General features: G+C 36.5%; 1 protein-coding gene and 1 long non-coding RNA gene across 2 annotated transcripts in view; one reads left to right on the forward strand and one right to left on the reverse strand.

Moving 5' to 3' along the window:
* Nucleotides 1-385, reverse strand: part of LOC138709030 (uncharacterized) — an 84,603-nt gene extending 84,218 nt beyond the window's left edge. The window contains exon 1 of the long non-coding RNA XR_011334813.1: nucleotides 295-385. This is a non-coding gene — a long non-coding RNA (uncharacterized lncRNA). The remainder of the gene's footprint in view (nucleotides 1-294) is intronic.
* Nucleotides 1-24,634, forward strand: part of LOC138696640 (5-hydroxytryptamine receptor-like) — a 1,489,006-nt gene that overhangs the window by 178,958 nt on the left and 1,285,414 nt on the right. The window lies entirely within an intron of this gene.

The raw sequence follows: 24,634 nt of genomic DNA on the forward strand, positions 1-24,634 counted from the left end.
CGGATTCTCAGTCGTCATAAGCCATTTCTCTGCCAACAAACCTACCAAGGTTGTTTTACCCATTATTAATCGAGAACTCTCAATCACTCTTTTCATTGGAAGTTACATCCAATTCAAGTAGTACTATTTACATACCTATATATTTTCCCTGACAAATTCCACTCTATGCAACTTTGGCATCTCGCAAATTATTGAGGAGAAGGTCAAGGTTGCTTTATCCAGTATTCATCAGGAACTTTCAATTACTCACTCGATTGAAAATTGGACGTAATTGAAATAGCACTGTTTGCTTACCTATATCTGGTTCATCACAACTTCCACTCTCTCCATGCTTGGCATCTCGCGAATTGTGAAGAAGGCCCTTGCCAGGTCTAGTGAAGCATTGTCTGGTACCAAATGAGTCTTGGAAAGTTTAGCTCGAACGTAATTCTCCTCATTACTGTGAAATACTTGCTAAGTACCGCTAATCCGTGGGGTAACAAGGCAGATCAAGGCTTGCCCCTCCTCCAACTGCAACAACTTCACAGCACTTCTTAGACGTCATGGTTTTCAGTAGTTTGTAACTATTGAGTAGTGTAGGAGCTTCACAAAGTTTGTGCAGCTTCAAGTACTTTCAAAACGTCGTTATGATTCCATTATCTTATCCTGTAACAGTTTACAGGGTGATTAACAAAGTTGTGATAGTTTTACTAAGGTTATTCTTGAGGTCATTTTAGGTAGAATTCATATGAGAATGCGGATTACAAGAAATAATTTCCAGTAACTTTCTATTTTAAGAGGAAAGTAAAATTGCATGCTTCGTTAGTACAACAGGCCTCTATTACCATTATACAACCACTTTCTGGTACACGTCAGTTAACTCTCAATTACTTAACTGCTCTTATAAATTTAACTGAACAGATAAATTTCATGAGTTTCCGGAAAGTTAAATGTAGATTTATCAGCGCTTGTAACTAACAGTTGAGGTAACATCAAGTTCAGTATCTATTGTCGTCCATAGATGTCTCCACTAGTATTTTGTTAGTGATTTTTTTTTAGTTATTTACAGTTACTTTTGTTAGCAGAAGTTTTCAGTAGTAATATGGCTGATAGGTACACAGCTCTGCACTAGTAGGTAGTCATTTTAATTAATGAACCGTGTGATAAACGATAGTGTACATGTACACTTCCATCTCAATCGTAATATGATTAAAAAAGCAATAATTGTTGGTATTAGGCGTGATCATCGAGGTAAATAATAGTACTGGAGAGAGAGAGCTAGATGTAATTTCTGCTTCAAAACGCAACAATATTTAGCTGTGGTGGCTATGGCAGCCATATTGATAAACATATTAAAATATTTTACATTCGCCCATGTGAATGCTTTCATGTATTCAAATGAACTTTTCAGAGCTCGAAATGCCATTGGCATTGGTAGAACACCCAAAAATATAATATTCCTTGACTGACGACATTCAATCTGAAGTTGATGACGAAAATTAAGCTTGAGATGTTCGAAGTTGTCTTTATAAACACACATTATTATCGTAATATGTCATAGAAAGTAAAACATTTATCGTAAGTTACGTAAATAAAACGACATAATTTTTAAACTATACAGATAATATAGTAAATTAATTTATTGCAGTCTGTAATATTATTTAATATCCGTTATTATAATTTACGAAACAGTAATGCAGTAGCGCCGCATGTCGGTATTTGTTCGAATCAGGTAACTGCAGGCCGAGGTATAGTTACCAGTTGAAGCACAGATAACTGTAAAGATAACTATAACTGCTGTTTCGGAAACTCATTTTAAACATGTAAGCATGTTAAATCATAGATAACTCTGTTTGTACAGGTAACTGTATTTCCAGAAACCGGGTATTAGTATAGGCCACTATAATGCATTCAAAGAAGAACGGTGTGGCAATCAACAAACAATGAACCTAGTGGTAAGCCAGTACACAACGTGGCGCCACTTATTTGGCGCTCACGTTGAGCCCCACATGCAGAGGGGTCTTGTGGGCCGCATACTAATTGCGGAAGGACCCCACTGTAAGCGCATTTGTTGATATCCGTGCTGCGGATCAAATGTTAAACAAAAATACTGTTCTCCAACCAGGAGATTAACCGTGGAAGGAATGTGCTTACTATTGCTTCATCTATTGGAGCGAAGTAGATAGATAATATTACCGTTATAACGTCAGTTTAAAAAACATGCGCTCTCCTGCATATGTTATTTCCTGTGTGGAGGGATTAAAATACCAGGAAATTAACCGTGATCTAATTTTGTAACTAGGATAGTATAATTGTGTGTGTGTATCAGTGTTATCATTTGTGCTTGGAGAGTTAGCCAATGGATATGCGTGTACCCACGTGTGTGACCTTATGACACTTTATGACCAAAGCTCGGAACTTGGGGACTTGTGTCGTGTGCTTGAGTAAGGTTGCAGGTACAACGTACACAAAGCTCACGCTGCAAGTGCTCAGGGACAGTCGTATGTACTAAGAAAGTGGTCACATCGAATGACAGGAAGACGAACGACGAAACTATGTCATGTCGAAGCCCATGACATTCATGGCCGTTTTCACCAAGCTTCTTTAAATCAGCACAAACGACTTCTCAACAAATGGATCGTTTAATTTTAACGGGATTGGAACATGTACACAATCTATGTTGTCTATGACAACATAAAATTTAGCTATAAGCTTATTAGGCCTATAGAAATAATGACTATTGTAATGTTGATAGTACGTCTAATAATTTATTCACATATCTAGACAATATAGCTTTTGATACCCCGTCATATCATCAATTACCATTTCAAAACTTCCCGCAACGTTATCTTAAAGCGAGAAGAATGTGTTGAAGAGGCGTTAAGTGGGTGATTTCTATCTGTCGTATTCTAACCTATACAGTATACCGGTATTCAGTTTCTTCTAGAATCATTCTTACTACTTATTTCCTTAATGTGTAGCTTTCGTGGAATTCTTTATCACTTAATCTTCAAAGTGATTATTCCGAGTGTTATTACAACATATAAGTTCGTCGTTATGTTGAAGTTCTAAATAAAGAACTCCATCATCGAATAATTACGTCCGCCATGTTGTTGACTTCTTAACGCATCGTTACTGTTTTAACGCGACGAATAGGTCCTAATAAATTAACGATGAATTTAAAGATGCGTTAGCAATAATGATACTTGGTGAAACACAAAAACTGACTAACGTGTCATTAAATTATTTAACGAGACGTTATAATGATAACGAAGGTTGGTGAAACCGGCCATGAGGGAATTATAAAATATGTGTTATTCGAATGGGTATTATAGAAGTTAGAAAATACATTTTTTTTTATTTTAGGCACAGAATTTCGTGGAAGAATTCGGAGGAGATACATTACTTTCTTCGAATGGTGAGTTTATATTTTGTAAGTTGTGTCACACACGAACAGAGGCTGGAAACGGGCATTCATTGAAAGACATTGCAGTCACTTAAATTGGTGGAAAATTTGTCGATAGCCATGGATGAAGTCGTACAGGGACCTGTCTTAGTAGTGACAAAGAGATTGAAAATTATTTTCGAGAAAAATGTAGGATATACTTATCTTTCTCAGATACGAAATCAGCTAGCAACTGCTGAAAATCGAACAGAAAACAGTGATAGTGAAAACATTCAGTATGTTAAGTTTTCTCCCGTCAATTCACGTGACTTGGAAGTAAGTTTCCTCGCTTCAAATCATATTTAACTAACAGGCGAAGAAGTTATGGATTCGAAAATCTTCGAATGTACGTAGTTATACACTGTAATAAATTGTACAGGGAGAACAGTAAATTTGATATATTTTTCATGTTTATTTGTATTATATATATGCTATAAAATTACGTGTTTCAACCTACCATAATACTATCAATATGTTGTTGCAGCCACAAACCAATTTTATAACAGACCTGACAGTACTTCCGTGCTGGAAGCGGGAGTTTGTTGACATTGAAGTCGGGTCGCTTAGCCACGTGCAAAGACACAAGTCCCCAAGTTCCGAGCTTTGCTTATGACATCAATATTCATTCATAGCATCACCCCGCTGCGTCTCATTCCCCTGAGACTTTCTCCTGGTTGGAGTACAGTATACTAGTTGCGTAAACGAGCAAGAAATGGCGACCTTCCCTTCATCTTACCACTGGACGAGTCACAAGCTACGATACACCATATTTTAGTCCGGAACATTCGAACTGACCATCTCCCTTCGGATTACTGTCACCGTTACCATCTCACTTCCGAGAGTCTACCTCCCTTGCTGTCCGCCTTCCGAGTGTTTGTAGCTTAGAACTCAGCTGTCCAAGAAGGCTAGGTATCCCCTCTTCTCGCTTACCTATGTACCCGTGCTGCTATGACAACAGATGTGAAAGAAAATTCCCGTAAATATACTCTTGAAGACGATGGCGTTGATGGATATGAGCCGACGTCGCTGACTGAGCCGGCATACATGGTTCAAATGGGCAAGTCCTAGGATTATGATCAGGATCAGCCTCTGATATCCCTTAAGGAAAATGTCTCTTGCCTAAGAAACGTAGCTATTTTTGCTATTCCGAATAGCCACTTCGGGAAAGATCCTCCTCATACTTGTCCCAGTGCTTCCTTTAGTTAACTATTCCAATCTTCCCGATAATTTGTCTTTGATGACCAGTTACTGTCAAAGTGGACCTTCCAGTCGTCTGCCAGTAAACTTCTCTGTTGTCCTACTCTCCTTTTGACAGGTTCTTGGGTCCTAAGCTGTAACTCTGTGTGTCCACTTCTCGTATTCCATTCTCACGATATGGTCTGCCCAACTCTAAAGGCTGGTTCACAATACACCTGAAACGGAAACGACAACGAGAACTAGAACTGAAATATTGTTAAACTGTATTTCCGTTCTCGTTCTCGTTTCCGTTCCCGGTTTATTGTGAACAAGCCTTAATGTTCTTAGTTTTCTTTGAGGCATCTTTGACATCTGTCCTCATCTGTCCGTTCCAAATTCTGTCTTCCAGACTGGCGACTAGAATCTTCCACTCCATTTTCATCTTCCCCTACTTGTATAAGACCAAGTCTGGGTTCTGTACAATAAGGTGGAAAGGATGCATGTTTTCATTATTTCCCTTTTTACCTTCATTTTGAATACCCTATTTGCGAGAAAAAAATTAAACCTACAAAATTTTCACCATGCGGCAAAAACATATATGCAAGTACAATTCTCCATCGACATACAGTAGATGAAAGCCAATGTCTACTTACTTAGATATAACACGCGGAGGAAATAAATAAATAAGTAAATAAGTAAATAGATAGATGGATGAATGGACGGACGGACGGACGGACGGAAGGACAGACAGACAGACAGACGGACCGGACCGGACCGGACCGGACCGGATAGATAGATAGATAGATAGATAGATAGATAGATAGATAGATAGATAGATAGATAGATAGATAGATAGATAGATAGATAGATAGATAGATAGATAGATAGATAGATAGATAGATAGATAGATAGATAGATAGATAGAAAGATAGATAGGTAGGTAGGTAGGTAGGTAGGTAGGTAGGTAGGTAGGTAGGTAGGTAGGTAGGTAGGTAGGTAGGTAGGTAGGTAGGTAGGTAGGTAGGTAGGTAGGTAGATAGGTAGATAGATAGATAGATAGATAGATAGATAGATAGATAGATAGATAGATAGATAGATAGATAGATAGATAGATAGATAGATAGATAGATAGATAGATAGATAGATAGATAGATAGATAGATAGATAGATAGATAGATAGATAGATAGATATGTAAATAAATGAATAAGTAAATAAGTGAATAAATAAGTAAGTAAATAAGGAAATAAAGAAATAAAGTCAATTAATTGATAAAGAAAAAAGAACGAATGAAAGGAAGGAAGACAGAAAGAAATATTACCTTAAACTCCCCAGTAATGTCTTTAAATATTTGCCCCGTTTTCAAGGCGTTGAATAATACTCTGTTTACTCTGTGAGAATATCTCACACGTGAACGCGTTTGTGATATGTCTTAGCAGTATTAGGGGCCTTTGGTTGTCGTCACAATTTTAGACTCAAACGCATTCTACTAAATCGGCAGAGCAGTGTAATGTATACTCCCTTCCCAAAAATTATCATATAGGCCTATGCGAATATTTTAAGGTATGTAAGTTGGAGTTTGTTTATATTGGTTTCCATATTATTTAGTTAGCTTTAATTTCTCTACATTAATTCCCATATTCTTCGGTTATTTTAAGTTTGTTTTGGTTAATTTCCATATTTTAGGTTCGATTTAGTTTGTCTAGGTTAATTTATATATTCTTCGTTTAGTTTCAGTATTTCCAGATTAATTTTCATATTTTTTTGTTATTTTAAGTTTGTTTAGGTTAATTTCAATATTTTTAGGTTAGATTTAGTTTGTCTAGATTCATTTTTATATTCTTCTTTTAGTTTCAGTATTTCCAGATTAATTTTCATATTCTTTGGTTACTTTAAATTTAATTAAGTTAATACCAATATTTTTAAATTTGATTTAGTTTGCCTAAGTTAATTTTTATATTCTTCTTTTAGTTTCATTATTTTGAAATTATATTTCATATTCTTTGCTTACTTTAAGTATTTTAGTTTAGGTTAATTCCATATTTTAGGTTAGATTTAGTTTGTGTACTGTAGGTTAATTTTTATACTTTTCTTTTAGTTCCAGTTTTTCCAGATTAATTTTGATATTCATACGTTAAAGTTTGTTTGCGACGCAAATTATATTTGCTTTGATTAGATTTCTGCCCAAAAGAACGCTCTCCCACATTGGTATCCCTGTAGTTGTCACTGACTAAAGTATTTACAAAAATACTTGGTTGTCAGAAATTACTTGAAAATGAAACCAGTAATGGATGTATACAAATTACTCGTTTGCCTAGCAACTTAGAACTGAAGGATCCAACAAAAGAAAGAGCTAAGATCAACTTTCAGTTTATGTAAAGTATTATTCAAGCTCCATGTACTGTGGAAAACAAGCTCGTTCGCCAGTAATTGAAGTGAGGAAATATTAATGCTGGAAAAGAAAGCGTTCAGTGCATGCAATACATGTAACAGGAGACTGATTCCATAATAGTATGTAGTGTAGCGCTGACATGAAATGTGGCGAGCTTATTTGAATATTCAGTATGCTGTTGGCGTATTACACTATCAGCAGAATAGTTTGCATACTGAGTTAACATTTTTGCATATTTGTGTTATAATATTGGCAAATTGAGTGACGCATGGAACGAAATTACAGAAATTCACTAAATTGGTCTCTTTCGTTTTCTAGACAGTTCATATACAGGGCGATTCACGAGGATTTACCGTCCGTTACGGAGCATATTTCCGAAGACTATCTGAGGAAAAAATGCAATATAAACATGTGTCCTAATCTCAATACTTTGAGAGTTAAACTAATTTGAAGTTGTTTGTAAAATACAAATGAGGGATCAGAAGCAAAGGCATGTAAGTGACATTTCTAAGAACAAGAGTTAAGTGCATCCACGGAAAGCTAAAACATAAAAAAAATTCAGTGGAAAATGGATACATACATCTTTTAACCACACCACACACTGAAATTTAAATAAAAAAATTCATGGAATTTATTAAATCTTAAGCACGTTCAACTACACTTTCCCACAAATAAGTTAAGTGCAGTTATACCCCTTTGCTTCCGACCCTCTCGATTATTCTTTAGTTTTAAGGAAAAAGAATATTACAGATAAAAAAATACTATTCAAGAACATAATTTTTAATAAGTTAGTATTCTGAAGCTAAGAATGTGTTGTGAATTCCATAGTTGCTTCGTACAGATTTTTTTTTTTTTTTTTTTTCAATTTTAAAGTACAAAATTGCATTTTTCTTACGCATTTATGACAGCAATTTGTTGCAAATCACTCCACTCTTATAAATTCTTCAAGACTGTCCATTAGGATGAATAATTAAACTGTAAAGAATCAAGTTCCTAAAGTAGTATGACTTGTAACAATTTTTGTGGTAAGTTCGTAAAAATAATGTAATTTTTAGTTAAAAATTGAAAAAAAAAATATGTACACAGCAATTAGCAACACATTTTTAGCTTCACAACACTAGTCAATTAAAGAAATGATACTTTTGAATAGTTCACATTGTAATTTTGTAATATTCTTTTACCCTTAAAACTAAAGAAAAAAGTATTTTACTAACAAATTCAAATTAGTGTAACTCTGAAAATATTGCGATTACGACACATATTTATATAACATTTTTTGCTCAGAATGTCTTCGGAAATAAGCTCCGTAAGTGGCACTAAATCCTCGTGAATCATCCTGTATATAGTGCAATAATATGAAATTAATTAATTCACTCATTAATTAATTAATTCGTTCATAGTTTCCTGTCTAAGTGCAGGCCTTTCACTTCAAACCCAGCATTCTCCAATCTTTCCTATTTTTCACTTTCCTATTAGTCTCCGCATAATCTAATGATCTATGTATCTTAATGTTTTCTATGATGTGTCTTTTTTGCCTCGAACTTTTCTCCAGTTCACGATTCATTCCAGTGCATTCTTCAGTAGACAGTTTCTCCTTAGTCAGTAAACCAATTTCTATTCCTCTTCCTAATCAGTTTCAGCATTATTCTTTCTTCATACACTATTTCCAGCACAACTTAATTTCTTTTTCTGTCTGTCCATTTCGCACTCTCTATTCTCCTCAACATCCTTATTTCAAATGTTTCTAGTCTTCCTTAGAAGATACTCCTTTTTCTATTAAAACTTCCTCTATCATTGTTATCCTCTTTTTGACTTCTTGGCAGCAGCTCATGTTATTTCTTACAGTATTTGAAACTGTCCACTTGTTCTACTGCCTCGTTGTGAATTCTCAAGATTGCCTTCTTTATTTTTCTTCCGAGAACCATGATCACAGTCTTGTTTGAATTTATCTTCGTCACGGATATTTAAATGAAAGTGGTTTTGGATAGGGATATATCTAGGTACGTGTTCATTGATACTTATACACTTATATTGATTGTAGATCTAGGTGAGTGTAAGAGAAGGCCATATGGTCTTATGTGCCAAGTATAATAAAATAAGTTATTATTATTATTATTATTATTATTATTATTATTATTATTATTATTATTATTATTATTTGTTGCAATTTCTTGTTAAATAGTTATGTTAAAATAATATAGAACCATTTAAACATTTCGAAACTAAAGAGGCTTCTAGAGATCCGCGACAACGCTGGTGTATAAAATAATACACACCAATGCGAAGATTAATGACCTTGCACTCTGCTATTAAATGGCGAAGAAGTGCACCATATTTTCGTTCTGTCATCACAAAATCTTGATCAGTGAGTAGAAAAAATATTATGCACTAATAATATATTCAGCTGTTAACAACTTCTTCTTTCATCCAGGTTTGAGAAATAATCTACATTCTTCTTCTAAACTGAGAAGTGATTCCATCTTTTTGTGGTGGTTTATATTCTTACTAGAGTACCTCGCCGTCCTCTATTGAATATTCTGTAATCAATGACTATGTGTAGTCGTCACGTAGATACTTATTAATTGAGAAAGATTCGTTTTGACACCGGGAATCGAATCCAGGACCCTCAGTTTGACGCGCTGAATCCTTTTACCATCTATGCTATGCCGAAACGCGATCCACAGTGCCGGCCGAACTCTCCTCCTTTGTATCGTCAATACCTTACTACCTACTGAACCGGGTTTCGGCATAGCTCAGATGGTAAGAGCACTCAGCTCGCCAAGCTGAGGTTCCTGAGTTTGATTTACAGTGCTCGAACGAATTTTTCTCAACTAATAAGTTTTTGTGGTGGGCCTATACAAACATTTTATTTTCCTTTTGAGTTACATATTTTTAATTTATCTTGGCTATCTTCCTGCAATCGTTCTTGGTACACGTTACATCCTCTTGTTTTATTTCATTAATTTCCTTAGCTCTGTCACTTTTTTTATCGTTTCTTCATTTTTCTACGTGAAACTTCTTTAGGCAAAGTAAAAATCGAGCGTTTTAAAACATAAATTCTGTGACTGACGTTTCAAGAGGGCTTTGCTTGTTGCTACGCGATCGTGTACTTGGATTTGTTATCGTATAAATAAACTTGCCGATGTTTGCGGTTTTATACCGATTTATACAGGTGAATGAATAAATTAGTGAGATTGATGCTGTTCCGGGCAATGTGTCTTCTGTATAGTGTCACTTTAAAGTTTATGAAGAGTATTGACTATAAAATGTAAAATATAACACGTTTATCTCTCGCAATGCGATATATGCAATGGAGGGGAAAAGGAACTGGCAATCCTACCCCTATTTCTCCTAGCGTAATTGCATAAAGAGTGATAACTCATTGTTGTTACTTATGAGGTTCAAACCAGTCTTCGTACTGTTGAATTAACATAGACCTACATATCTTCATGTAGAGCAGGCCTGGGCACTAAAACCCCAATCGAGTCACTGAAGGCTACCCCTTAACTTTCCATTCCACCTACCCCGGCTTAGATAGTAATGTTTTGGTGAGGTCCGGGTAGACAGGAAAGTAAGCATTGCTCAGTGACGGATTGTATAAGGCAGACATCATAGCTTTTATGAACTTTCGGGTCTTGTTCGTCGCATAAAATCCAACACATGCACAGGCGTTTGTTGATAAGGCGGTGTAAGCGAAAAAGACCTAATCGGGGTATCTCCGTTCTCTTTCACTTCCCCTTTATGCCCAGAGCTGATGTACAGCTGTGTGTGGATGAGATCAGAAAAGAGGAATAGTACAAGAACAAGGGGGGTTACAAGTGAAACATGCGGATGACGAGAACAACAAGTAATTATGAAGAGAAGAAGGGGAATATAAGGAGAAAATAGTGAACATAAGCATAGCCTGGGTGTGAAAAGGAGAACAATGGGAATGCAAGGAGAATTTGTGTAAGACAAGGAGAAGAAGGGAAATAGAAGGACATCAAATGTAAGAAAAGAAGAATAAAGGGAATACAATGAGAACTACGGGAATGCAAGGAGAATACAAGGCTTATAAAGAATTTTTCAAGGAGAATAAGGTAACTCACGTATGAAAAGGAAATGGAATTTCACTTTTAGTATGTGATAGCCAATACCTAAGTTACTCCCCCATATCTAGTGAAGTGAGAGACGTTGTTCTACGTCAAGAAAATGTGGATCTCTCAGAATGTAACACACTGAAGATGCACTAGTTTACCTTTGTAGGGATAAGTGGTGTCTATGCATCACGATAATCATATGGCCAGAGAGTCCGGTTATTCATAAAATGTCTTACATTTATTCTCTTTCTTTCCACAAACGGGGAACGAGCACTTCAACAGGAACTATATCTTGGGAAATATTTTGTGTTAAGCATAAGAAAGTAAGTGCTTGGATATATATATATATATTGCAATTGAAGGGCTCCCTGCAAAAAATGGGTGCCTCCAATTTTTGGTGAAGTTAATGTTTCACTTGCTTCATAAGTTAAAAATATGCCCGACCTTTTAGTGCAAGAACGGTGTGATTGCGAGCATTTGGTAGTACGTTACAGTGAAGTTGGAGCTGAGCTCATAATAGTTTCGTTGCAGAAAGAAGGCAGCTCCTGGAGCTACTGTATATATATATAGAATGAACCGTAAGTAGTGTCATCAATTTCAGGAAGTTATTCTTAGAGATATTTCAAACAAAAATGTTTAATACTTTCCTCATTTTTCCTTCCTTTTTTTAGATAAAATTTGTATTATTTCAAGCATATCAGCGTAGTTTGGGAAAGCCATTGATTTAATTTCCAATATGCTCAGACAATTTAAGAGAGCAGTGTATTGCGACAATATATTATTGAAAGAATTTTAGTTTGCCCTTTAAATGTGCAGAAAGTTGATCTGAATAAATATAACTCTTCGGAATATGTATGCTAAGACTTCCTTGTGTTAAATTCTAACGTACCTTGTTTACATGTTTCGACCTATTATAGGTCACCTTCAGAACTGATTGTTGCTGGTCTTGGCACCTCTTGTTTTGTTTCTTGTGAGGGTGTGTTCGTGTGGTGTAAATTGAAGTCAAAGAGTGTGTGTGTTCTGAAATTGAGTTGTGTGTTGAGAATTTCATTAGGGTGTGTTTTTGTGTGTCTGTATATTTCCGAAGTGATGCAGTGTTAAAAGTTGTGTAATCAAGATGTATAACTTTTCGTTCTATAAAGGAATTTTACACTGTTATATTTGTTCGGATCAGATTTGTGCACATTTAAAGGACAAAACTAAAATGTTTTCAATAACATAATACACTACTCTCTAAAAATGACCGAGCATATTGGGAATTAAATCAGTCGCTTTCCGAAAACACGCTTTAAAATGCTTCATATAAAACAATTTGTATCTCTAAAATGAAGCAAAAACGAGCAAAATTATAGTAACAAATTTTTTTGAAATATCACAAAGAATAACTCCCTGAAATTAATGACGTTACTTACGCTCCAACCTGTATGTATACGTATATAGACAAGTTATCCATCTGCTAGTCCACAACTGTGAAGTAACGGCTAGCGGTTCTGGCCACGAAACCAGGTAGCCCGGGTTCGATTTCTGCTCGGGGCTAGTTACCTGGTTGAGTTTTTTCCGGGGATTCCCTCAACCCAATATGAGCAAATGCTGGTTATCTTTCGGTGCTGAACCCCGGACTCACTTCACCGGCATTATCACCTTCATCTTATTCAGACGCTAAATAACCTAAGATATTGATAAAGCGTCGTAAAATAACCTACTAGCTATATATATCTGCTACGTCTTGTTTTGTAGTTTATGAAATTGACACAGTAACTGTGTGTTCAGTGCAAAACATTGAATAATTATATTCAATTTTATTGCAAAACCGGGGTAGCTCCATTATTTGTTTATATTTTATTTATTTGGATATACAATTTCTGGAAGCATATTTTATCCGAAAGTACATTAGGGTTATACTTATTGACTGAGAGTTTACCTATATTATTACAAGGAAAATTCATTTGACGTGGGTAACCCAGTCTTCCTACTTGCTACATATCTCCTACATTAATTTGAATTAATTACAAATTCTTAAATATATTACATATAAAATTACAAAACTGTTTATAACAGCATGTTTTTCTGAACACATTGAATAATGGTTTGTCATACATAAAATTACATTCTTTATATTTTACCCCTCCCCCTAAATTGCTGATTATAATAAATAATTGAGTCATAAAATTGAACTCCTAAATACCTAGGACATATACTGAAGAAAAGAAACTCAGTTAAAATTTTGAATTAATTATTTATTTATTTATTTATTTATTTATTTATTTATTTATTTATTTATTTATTTATTTGTTTGTTTGTTTGTTTGTTTGTTTGTTTGTTCGTTCGTTCGTTCGTTCGTTCGTTCGTTCGTTCGTTCGTTCGTTCGTACGTCCGTCCGTCCGTCCGTCCGTCCGTCCGTCTGTCCGTCCGTTCGTGCGTTCGTTCATTCATTTATTTTTGTAATTTTCTACAACTTTGTGAAAGTGACGCTGCCTCGTTTTTGCAGGGGCCCTTCTATTGCAGTAACAGGAAACAATGGCATAAATATTATAGTTTACAGGAACAGGAATAAATTATAAAGAAGACGGTTGAAGTAATGTATGTTGAGGAAGAAATTTCTCAGCTCTACGCTGACTAAAACGGGGAATAATGAATAAAATGTCATTATAATCACTGCAGTTGAATGCTCGATAGCAAGCTTACATGTAGAACTACCTTGCAATTTCTTCTGCCTAGCTTGAGGGAATCGTTGTGCACAGAATTGCGTCGCGTTTGATCTCGGCGGGGATGAGGCAGGGTGCGTATTGAACGATAGGGGGAGCAGTTCAATTCAATTTCATTAGTGGAAGCTCAGACTGAATGCTGAAACAACAGCAAACTCATCTCCAGTCTTCCAACCACATCCCACTCTCTCCGTGCTTTCTTGTCTTGTCTTGTCAAATGCAGTAACTTTCCGTTTCCTTAATTTGGGATCTTCAGTTTAATTTATATATTAGTTTATTTGCACTATGAAGTTCCGTTACGTGTGTAGGGCTAATATTACTTCCTTATCTCCACGAAAATAAAGACCGAGGTAGGTAATGATATATCGCTTTTTGGACGCATGATTGAAGATCTTACTATGACACGATCAGAGATTTAGTAATGAAGTGCTTAAAATGATATAATAATAATAATAATAATAATAATAATAATAATAATAATAATAATAATAATAATAATAACAACAATAATAATAATAACAATAATAATAATAATGATAATAATAATCCGTGGCGCTACAGCCCGTGAAGGGCGTAGACCGACCAGCCGGCTGCTGGCCTCACGCCCACATGCCGAAGCAGAGGTGGACGATCATCCAACCAGAATGGAGGTATCGTGTGGTTTGCACGATGATCCCCCCAGCCATTATAGCTGGCATTCGCAACCGGATTTCGCTACATATCGTAGCTCCCAAAGTGCATCACGATGCTGGATGGGTACCAGTCCAATACACTGACCGAAATTTCATGAGAAAATTTCTGCCCCCATGAGGACTCGAATCAGCACGCATTCCGTAACGCGAGTCCTAGGTAGGATGACTTAGACCACGATGCCACGGCGCGGGACAAAATGATATTGTAGATTTTATTAAATGAGAAACAGTGAGGATTTCGTACTGGACGGTCAACTACCGATTTTATACTTTGTTGACGTAATATTTCTAAGTAAGGAGTTGCCTATCATAGCAGGTGGGACATTTTTAATAATGTTTGACGAAATAATTATTCAAATGATGCTTTGCTTTCTCTTATTAATTGTACTGTTACTTTTTTTTCTACTAATTTCGGCACTGCAGCCTGAGGCTTATTGTACCTAGACACACAACTCTACTGAACACACGCACACGCTGCAGGACTCCCCCGTGTACTGGTCAGGGTACCCGGGGGCCACTGCGAGACACCACACACACTGAGACAATGGACAGACAACCAGTCCCCGTGAAGAGGTCCGAATTAAAATCCCCCTGACTTCACGACCGAGAATCGAATCCAGGCCATCTTAATCAGGAGTCCAGCACGCTACTTCGAGACGAAGGAGGCGAACACACTGTTACTTACACACAAATGGTTTTTAAAGAATCCGGTGGTTCATTGCCGCCCTCACATAAGCCCGCTATCGCGCATCGGGCGCTATCCTGAGCAAGATTAATCCAGTCTCTAGCATGATATTCCGACTCCCTCAAATCCATTCTAATATTACTCTCCCACCTATTTCTCGGCTTCCCTCAACTAACACTCTATGTGCATTTCTGGATTCGAACATACGTGCTACATGCCCTGCCCATCTCAAACGACTGGATTTAAAAATGGTTATTATAGGAGAAAAATTCACTCCGGCGCCGGGGATCGAATCCGAGTCCTTGGTTCTACGTACCAAGCGCTGTAACCGCTGAGCTACGCCGAAGTTAAATCCACAGCACCGGATCGAATCCCTTTCCTCCAGTGTTTTCCCCTTTGTGGTCTGACTCGAAGTTCGACATATATGTTGACATATATTAAGTCAACTGCCATTATACAAGGAGCGCATTCAATTGAGTAACTTGGTGGCCGAGATTCCACAGTAACATGCATTGTTGCGCGGAGAATCTATGTAAAAATTAATTTTTTGGTACTACAGAATATATCTGTTATGATAACAATGGATTTAATGTTCGGAATTGTGTTAGGTGAAAATTACAATGCGTGCAGTTGTGTTTTGTGTAACTCTCCTTTAACTTCTTCTCTCTTAGCTCCAAATATTTTACTGGTAAGAAGTAAGCCCGTAGCTGTGGCTCATATAAAGTGTTTTTTTTTTTTTTTTTCAGATATCGTTATTTTCAGTTCAAGGAAATACATAACTGAAATTTGAGGAATTAAAAATATGTATATTTTAATTTTCTATCATTAAAGGAGTAAGTTATGGGAAATTATGGAAGACCAAGGTTATCCATAGCATATAATTAATGTAATACAATTCTTTATCGAAACTCTAATTAAAAATGGAATAAATCTTGATAAACAGGGATGTTAGGCAAAGGCGTATCGTGTCGCTTAATCTTCTTAAGAATTATATTAATGATATTATCCAGAAGTAAAAAAGACCTGGGAATCCAGGTATTAAAGTAAATCAGAAAACCAATTTAAATATGTTATTATATGTCGACAGTGTAGTAATCATTAATGAAAATAGAGGTGATATATAAACATATTTAAATGGTTCAAATCACTTCGTAAATTTTACTATTTTAACATTTCACTACATAAGATAAATACTGGCCTTGTGGAGGAAATTATTAATGTGTATTAAGACAATACTGGAAGGAAAAAAGAACAAGTTAAACATTTTAATTTGTGATTTAATGTACAAATAAAACTAAAGACGATATAAATAATAAATCTGGGTAGGATATAGAGGACACATAAATGCAAGTTTTATGCGTAAATACATCTACGTACAGTAGCTGATTGAATGCTGTTAGAGTAAACGTTAGCACCTGTTAGACCTTTTTTTAATTCTCTCCCATAAGAAGAAGTCATTTGGAGCGAAGTCAAGAGATCAGGCTGGCCAAGCTATTGGTCCTCCTCGTCCAATCCACCATAGGGAAAATAACTGGTTAATAACTCGTCGAGTCCTATGTGAAAAGTGAGCCATGCAGCCATCCTGCTGAAGCCACATCATTAACCGATGAGCAAGGGGAATATCATGAAGTAACTTTTTTTTTTATTTTAGTAGGTTATTTTACGACGCTTTATCAACAGCTTAGGTTATTTAGCGTCTGAATGAGATGAAGGTGATAACGCCGGTGAAATGAGTCCGGGGTCCAGCACCGAAAATTATCCAGCATTTGCTCATCTTGGGTTGAGGAAAAACCCCGGAAAAACCTCAACCAGGTAACTTGCCCGACTGGGAATCGAACCCGGGCCACCTGGTTTCGCGGCCAGACGCGCTGACCGTTACTCCACAGGTGTGGACTGAAGTAACTGGTACATAATGTTTCATAGGAAGCGTGCGTTCTACCATTCAAGTTCTCCTAAACAAAGTATGGTCCTATGACAGTGTCTGAGGAAGCCACATCATGTGTTGAGGCTCCACACGTAGCCAGTGTGGATTAACTGGAGACCAGTAATGGGCATTGTAGAGATTCACCTGACCAGTACTTTTGGAAGTTGCCTCATCAGTCCACAGAATTCTGAGCTCGAAATCAAGATCCGTGTTTAGAAACCAGACGCAGAAATCAACACGCGTCTGAAAGTCATGTGTCCCAAGTTCCTGATGGAGATGAATATGGTATGAATGAAATTTGTTGTCTTTCAGAATTCTAAATACTGTATTATGGTGGAATCCTGAATCACGGACAAGCCTTCTTGTGGGGGAGAATTAAGGACGTGGTCTACCAGATATCGGACTAGCCAAAATAATATTTCTGTATAAAGCAAAAGGAACACAAGAAATAGGAAAGCCGGAAGAACGATGGAAGGACCAACTGTGAAGCCTTAAGAAACTATTTTTCTTATCCCGTGTATTGAAGAAGAAGAAGAAGAAGAAGAAGAAGAAGAAGAAAGAAAGAAAAAGATGTGTGAATATTTTTTATGCAATCCTAGAATTAAAACACGCTTATCATGACGATATAAATCGTGCACAATTGGCCTAATTCTGGCACTGGTGTGAGAAGAGGTTACCTAGTAACTAGTATTCCATGCCGTCATCACCATCTTCACAACACAGTTTTATAAAACGTATCTGTAAGAAAATATTCTAAATAGTAAAAAAAAAAACATCGTTTTAGACACTGTTATTTAGCAATCATGCAATATATTACGTTATACCCATGTGTCTACAGCGTCACAACATATTTTGTAAATTTATAATAGGTTCCCTTACATATTTTAATGCTATAATAGCATAAAACGTTATATGTAACACGTATACAGGGTTAGTTAAAAGTCCTGCACCACCTAAATAACTTTTGAAGCATGCGGTTCAGTGACATGAAACTTGGTGAGGATAACCATATGCTAAGAACTCAATGATGGTATTACCGAGTTTTTTCTACTTCAGGTTTAACCGTAAGTAACTCCAACTCTCTTATTTTAAATGGAACACCCAATATATATATATTTTTTATTTTTGAATAGTGCTAATTAAGAGCTTTTCAAAAAGTACCCACACTCATTATTTCTGTACAAATTCAGTGTTGCTAAGTCAAGAAAACAGAAAAGTGTATCGAATATTAAAATAATAAAATACCCCTTCCTTAACAAAAGCAAAACACTGCTATCTCACCTTCTAAATTATGTGTTCAAATTGGTAGTCCTCAGCTGCTTTACATGTGTCACTCGATCATAGAAACCATTTGAGGAATGATTTAACCAGCCTTTAGAAATATCTTGCACCATTTCCATTTTTGTATTTAGCAACACTGAATTTGTACAGAAGTATCAAATGTGGGTACTTTTTGAAAAACTCTTAATGAGCACTATTCAAAAATAAAAAAAATATATATATATTGGGTGTTCCATTTAAAATAAGAGCGTTGGAGTTACTTCCGTTTAAACCAGAAGTAGAAAAAACTCGGTAATACCATTATTGAGTTCTTAGCATATGGTTATCCTCACATACCAAGTTGCATATCACTGAGCCGTATGCTTCAGAAGTTATTTAGGTGGTGCATTTATTATTTTAATATTCGATACACTTTTCTGTTTTCTTGACTTAGCAACACTGAATTTGTGCAGAAGTATCAAGTGTGGATAATTTTTGAAAAGCACTTAAGTGGAAAAAACTCGGTAATACCATTATTGAGTTCTTAGTATATGGTTATCCCCACATACCAAGTTTCATGTTACTGAATCACATGCTTCAAAAGTTATTTAGGCGGTGCGGGACTTTTAACTAACCCTGTACAATCTTGCAAATCAAGCTTTCAAGTATAACTCCCTGTAAAGTTGATTTGAATAATTTCGAAGGAAAAATTATTCAAATCAACTTTACAGAGAGTTATACTTGAAAGCTTGATTTGCATAATACACGTCACTGTTCGTTAACGGAAAACCACAATTTAAGTCACACAGAGTTAGTGTGCATTCAGTGTTGGTTGCTTGACGGTTGTCAGCCCACTTTGAGGTCTGTGGATATAGAGGGAAAAATTGGATCGGTGTCGGGTAGAGTTCCCGGGTAGCTCAGTTGGTAGAGCGTTGGTACGTTTAACCAAAGGTCCTGGGTTCGATACCCGGCCCCGGAACAATTTTTCCTTCGAAATTACCTGTATAATCTTCATTATAAACACTCATGAAAATTAACGCATGCCATAATTAAAAAGATTATACAATAGTTACATAAATTACTACTATTAATATAAAAGGATACATTTTCTCATCTTATATATGCAGACCATACTGTGACTGCTGGATTTTCAACCGTTTCTTCAAATCTTAATGCTAAGGAACCGCAGTTGGAGCATTGTTTTCAGATGTCAGATGTATTAAAACTGTAGCAACTTTTCCTGCACCGGTTCCCGAATCACACAGATGTAGAAAAATCCTATCTCAAAACGGGGATGTTTACGACACTTCGAAATGTCATTCCTTCAATTGTTTTCTAGTATGTTTTCATGCTTCCATTCCCTCTCTTTCTCCATTCAGGAAACCAACTTCCAGTTTAATTTAACTGTCAAAGTTTTTCTTTCTTCTTTCACTGAAAACAAAAGACGAAAGAAGGGAATTAATTAAGCATAGAATTAAAAGATAAAAAAATATGCAGAAATAAAACATGAACCTAAAAAATGCAGAGATAAAAACGTACGACAAAAATAGTAAACGTATAAAGAAAAGTTTGTGGAAGACACTTTTATTAAGTAATTTTATGTTCGCATAAAATATCGTCAAGTTTTTATAGCTCAGACAGGACGTTTAAACAATTTTTAGCCTTTGTTTTGTATATGAGAGCCCTTTTCGCTATTCAGCATACAGCTTTTAAGATAGAGCTCTTCAAATTTCAAAGTAAAGGCTATTAAAAGGGAAAAACGGAGTTGACAGTTTGGTTGCTGGGTTACCACTTGTTATGTCGTTAAGCTGCCTTATTCTCTTTTCCTCTGTATGTCTCTTTTCTGTCCCTTCTGCTGTGGTCAAACTCTCAATGGCTTTATATATTCCCTGCAGACGAGACGGCTTTAAAACTCACACACACACACACACACACACACACACACACACACACACACACACACACACACACACACACACACACACACTATTTTTGTCACTGCACAGATCGTTCCAGTTTTCATCGATTATTTCACATTAAATAAAGTCACACAGTAACCTAATACACCATCTGTAAGCAGTTAAATTGCACACCTACTTATCCTCCAGTACTCGCACGGCGTATATTTGTAATCCACTGCTGTTTATTACGTCATCACATCTCCGCTTTCAATGCTGATAGCATGAAATTCCAATATCTTCCTGTTACAGCTCAGCCCTTATGTTTGGAGTGTTTGAATGTAATTGTGACTTTATACCTGTGTAATAATATACTATATGTTTTCAGAGTGGATTACAATTAATGTAGTCCGTGCAAGTGCTAACGCCAGTGTTTTTAACAGCAGACTAAAAGAACATATTTTCGATTTGCGTATTTGTAATTTGATTTATTCCTACAAGCCGTTCATAAGATATTTTTCGCGTAATTTCTATTGTTGCAGTGGTTATTTTATGCTGCAATATAAAAGATTATGTGGACATATTTGATAATGCAGAACAATGACTTTTTCTCATATGAAACAGACATATACATGAGCCCAATAGTGACAAATTTTAGGAGTTGGAGGTAATAACTGTAGAAGGTACTTTATAAAATATAACAATGAAGTCTACATAATAATAACACTACAGTTTTTAATTACATTGTTAGCATCATAAAACCACTCATTATATTATATTGACGTAACTGATTTAAATATTAAATTTAAAATAGAATTACTCTGTTATGACTTCGCTCTAGAATATGCCATTAGGAAAGTTCAGGATAACAGACAGGGTTTGGAATTAAACGGGTTACATCAGCTTCTTGTCTATGCGGATGACGTGAATATGTTAGAAGAAAATCCACAGATGATTAGGGAAAACACGGAAATTCTGCTTGAAGCAAATAAAGCGATAGATTTGGAAGTAAATCCCGAAAAGACAAAGTATATGATTATATTTCTTGACCAGAATATTCTACGTAATGGAAATATAAAAATTGGAGATTTATCCATCGAAGAGGTGGAAAAATTCAAGTATCTTGGAGCAACAGTAACAAATATAAATGGCACTCGGGAGGAAATTAAACGCAGAATAAATATGGGAAATGCCTCTTATTATTCGGTTGATAAGCTTTTGTCATCTATTCTGCTGTCAAAAAATTTGAAAGTTAGAATTTATGAAACAGTTATATTACCAGTTGTTATGTATGGTTGTGAAACTTGGACTCTCACTTTGAGAGAGGAACAGAATCTAAGAGTGTTTGAGAATAAGGTTCTTATGAAGATATTTGGGGCGAAGAGGGATGAAGTTACAGGAGAACGGAGAAAGGTACACAACTCAGAACTGCACGCATTGTATTCTTCACCTGACATAATTAGGAACATAAGATCCAGACGTTTGAGATGGGCAGGGCATGTAGCGCGTATGGGCGAATCCAGAAATGAATATAGAGTGTTAGTTAGGAGGCCGTAGCGAATAAGACCTTTGGGGAGGTCGAGACTTAAATGGGAGGATAATATTAGAATGGAATTGAGGGAGTTGGGATATGATGGTAGGGACTGGATTAATCTTGCTCAGGATATGAACCGATGGCGGACTTACGTGAGGGTGGCAATGAACCTCCTGGTTCCTTGAAAGCCATTTGTAAGTAAGTATTTTACTGTTATGTCACAAACAATTTAATAATGTAGAATCAGTAAAAATGTGACTACTATGCTCTATTGTTTGTGAAAAATTCAACACCCAGAAAGAATGGCCCGATCGATTCCAAACTCCGATGTGTAGAACAGTGCACCGCCAATAATTTATTACGTTTACAGAGAGATGGCGTACACATATTCCCAACAGTGGCGTTTCTTGTATCACCAGCAAGGTCAGTGTTATTCCTTGCTCAGTGAGTGCAGAGCTTCCAAGCGAAGATTTTTTGTAGGTTATTTTACGACGCTTTATCAACAACTTAGATTATTCAGCGTCTGAATGAGATGGAGGTGATAATGCTGATGAGATGTGCCCGGGGTTCAGCGTTGAAAGTTACCCAGCATTTGCTCATTTTGGGTAGAGAGAAAACCCCGGAAAAAAACCTCAACCAGGTAGGTAACTTGCCCCGACCGAGAATCGAACCCGGGCCACCTGGTTTCGCGACCAGACGCGCTAACCGTTACTCGACTGATCCAAACGCAGTTGAAACGTGAAAAATAGTGCAGGTATGCCTCGTCGACGTGGAAGGGCGCAATATCAGCACGTGAGTTCAAACGGGGCAGAATATTTCTGCAGCAGCAACACGCAAATCTCTCTTAAAACAAATATCACAGAATTTTCTTTTACAGCGTTTGACTCATAACCTATCTATAAAATGTTTTACTTCTCTAAACAATCATGTCCACAAAGTTACGCATGGCTTCCCAGTGATACAGTTTAACAGACCAAATATGCGCGAAGTTAATAGGAACCCTTGTTTGTAGATAACATGTGATTGGCTCTTGCTTGTCCAATATATGTTATAAGCTTAAAGTTACACACTTGTAATGTGTCCAATTCTGATAAATGTAAATGTAATTTGTCGATAATGATTGTAACTTGGTAATTATTTCTTCGCCAAATTGTAAGCGCTTTGTTCGTGGTTCACCGCTTGAGCTCAACACAATTAAAGTGAAATGAAAATATGATTACTACGATGCATCAGAATTTGAAAAGCAGCTTTTGAGATCTGACTTGTGCAGCTTGTTATTTGTCGAAATTATGATCTATCGACATCAGTATTTTACGCCGCGTGGTTTGACAGTCACACTCTAATGCGCGATATGTTGGAAAGTGGGACAGAGAGAGAGAAAAAAAGCTTGTTCATTTTTATTTCCTGCATTTTTCGCTGAACTATATGTACCTCAAGTCCACTTGCCTCTGCAGGTCGTGTTGTGGAAAAAATGCACATACAGATGGTTCATAGTGCGCGCGTGGTCCACAGCCCTCGGTTCAGATATGGACAGTTTTATCGGTGACCAACGTTCGAGGTTCGTGAATTGAAACTACTAACTAATGTAAGTTCACTCTTAGCTGGGAGACTACAACGTGTTCATAATGTGTGCATACGATTCATCTGCAATACTCGTAAATTTGACCATATAACACCTTCCCTCCAGTTACTTTCATGGGTGCGTCTGAAGGAACGAAGAACAATACATTCACTGTCTCTTCTATTTAGAATCATGCATACTTCTACTCCGAATTATCTCTTATCGCGCTTTCAATTTCTTACAACTCTTCGAAATCGGCATCAAGCACTTCTTTCTATCCCTCATCATAGAACGTCTCTATACTCATCCTCCTACACTGTAGAAATACCACGTCTCTGGAATTCGTTACCTAATGACGTCAGGGGCTGCTGGGTTGCTTCAAAGTTGAGTATTGGTCCAAATTATATTTTGAAGAAGACATTTCCTAGTGTTTGGGATGATTGGCCAGGAAAAAATTCGGAACTGAATCCTGTGGAACATCTATTCGAACTTAAACTGAGAGGGTTCGATCCGACATCAGGATGGGAATCCGGTGTAGCTTAGTGGATAGAGAGACAGCACGTAGAGCTGAACACCAGAGTTCAAATCCCGATGCCGGAGAGAATTTTTCTCCGTCCCACGCAGAATATCTGCACGGAAATATCATATGTACTTCGGTACATCATAATATTATATATATGGGAAAACTATAGGATGGAGTATTCGAAGAACCTCGAAGGCGCAACAGAGACCAGCTTATAAAACGTGTAAAGGAGTAATGGAATTTCATTACATCTGAAGAAACCACAGTGTTCTTAGAAATTTTCGGAAGAAGTGTAAAGGAAATTTTTCACAAATAAGATCATCAACAAAGTGACGATAAAGTGAACCATTTTTAATCCGCCTTTTGTAAACTGATCGGTGCTGATTCCACGAACTAGCAGAGAATGCGTCATGCCCCTCCACGAATGCTTTGATACCCTTAATGCCCACCGATCCTTAGTCGCCTACGATGTCTCGTATACAACATCTGAGCTCAGCGATGTACGATGTAACATTGAACGCGTAGTAACTGTCCCTCTAGAAAACACCATATCAATGCAAGAATCTTTATTGTCCTATGATTGGATTTGAAATTAAATTTAAATCAAATATACACTTCGCATAAATAATCTACTTTTAATTTTCAACTTTTGAAACATTTACGTTAAACTCACAGCATACATCCCTTTCCACTTTTAAAATCTCGTTTATTTCTCTGCCTACCTTGATAAACTAACTTTCCTACCCGTTGTTAGGCTTAATATTCACTCACGTTATCATTCCT

This window comes from Periplaneta americana, chromosome 1 (assembly GCF_040183065.1).
Source record: "Periplaneta americana isolate PAMFEO1 chromosome 1, P.americana_PAMFEO1_priV1, whole genome shotgun sequence".
In the NCBI taxonomy this organism is placed as follows: Eukaryota; Metazoa; Arthropoda; class Insecta; order Blattodea; family Blattidae; genus Periplaneta; species Periplaneta americana.